This window comes from Acanthisitta chloris, unplaced genomic scaffold (assembly GCF_000695815.1).
Source record: "Acanthisitta chloris isolate BGI_N310 unplaced genomic scaffold, ASM69581v1 scaffold32304, whole genome shotgun sequence".
NCBI lineage: Eukaryota > Metazoa > Chordata > Aves > Passeriformes > Acanthisittidae > Acanthisitta > Acanthisitta chloris.
In genome coordinates, this window is record NW_008668171.1 from 22,796 (window position 1) to 24,026 (window position 1,231).

Consider the following 1,231-nt stretch of genomic DNA (forward strand, 5'->3'; position numbering starts at 1 on the left):
GCGCTGACAAACTGCAGCCTTGAAGAGAAAAGGAAGGCCAGCTAAGATAAAAGCTTCTAACCTCTGAAATTTTAACACAAAATCCTCTTTGCAATTCACATACAGATCAGTGTCCTTTCTTCAGCTGTCTGTAAAGGTGTATGGACACAGCAGTCTTCCCAAGTAAAAACTGCAGGAAACGAATGGCCAGTAGGGAAGAAGGTCTCAACACAGAAAAGTCGGTGTTACAGTGCAGCCCTCTGAGAGGTGACTTACAGAAACAAAGGCCAAGACCACCATCCAAAAAGAGAAGCTCAAGCACCCTGACACTAGGTTACACCCGACCACTAAATTTCTTTGCAAGTCTGAGTTCAGGAGTGGATCTGGCTCCCACGCAGGCCCTTACAGAGAGTTGTAAGATAGCTGTAGTGAAAGAGAAGGGTTTGTTATAGTGAAGAATTCATTATAGTTAAAGAGAAGCCAAGGGAACCTCCAATCATTAGTAAGTGAAAACAAGTTTAACACCAGGTGATCAATTCTTCTTCACTACACTCCAAAAAATTATTCTCTTACTTTAAAGAGTCTTGGGAAGACATCTGTTGGCTGCCCTCGCACGACGAACAAGCGAGAGTTCAGTTTCCTTAGGCTGTTGTCCAGATCTTCCAGAGACTGGAGCAGAAATCTGCAGGGAAGAAACAACAGCAATCAGTGTCAGTCAGATCAGCTACGCCTAAAAGACAAATGAGAATCTGCACGGAACTCCAGCAAATCTGCATCACCAAATCACACTGCAAGTTCAGTCAAGAAACAGAAAACATGTATTCATCTTCATTCCTGGTCTTTTTGACAACAGTTATGAGACTGCAGCACCAGCCAGCTCCCAGCCATTCAGATAGATTTTATGCTTGTCCAGATGCAAAAGGTTTCCAGGATTTTCTTCTTCCTGCAGCAACCCCCTTTCCATGTTCTCCCTCACAGCTGGAACAATGCCCCTGCATGCTGCTCTCTCCACGTTGTAACACAAACCAAACCATAAACTGTATCATTCCCTACCGTATATTCTGCCTGGGTTTTGGGCCAGGACAGATTTTGCATATGAAGTAGAAAGATGTCGAGGATTTATTCCACAGCAAGTAATGAAATTGTACAAGAACCGTGCATGTTTTACAGCTCTGGCTACAAATACACAATGTCACAGCAGAGAAATGCATGCTCCCAGCCCAACAGTAGCACAAGACTGAGCACCAAGACC

At 44.1% G+C, this 1,231-nt stretch overlaps 1 protein-coding gene across 1 annotated transcript in view; it reads right to left on the reverse strand.

The window, feature by feature from the left end:
* CRY2 (cryptochrome circadian clock 2) overlaps window positions 1-662 on the reverse strand; it is a 17,618-nt gene extending 16,956 nt beyond the window's left edge. Inside the window, exon 1 of the mRNA XM_009072794.1 lies at window positions 553-662. The gene's annotated coding sequence lies outside the window, so the exon portion shown is untranslated. The remainder of the gene's footprint in view (window positions 1-552) is intronic.
* Between the last annotated feature and the right edge of the window lie 569 nt (window positions 663-1,231).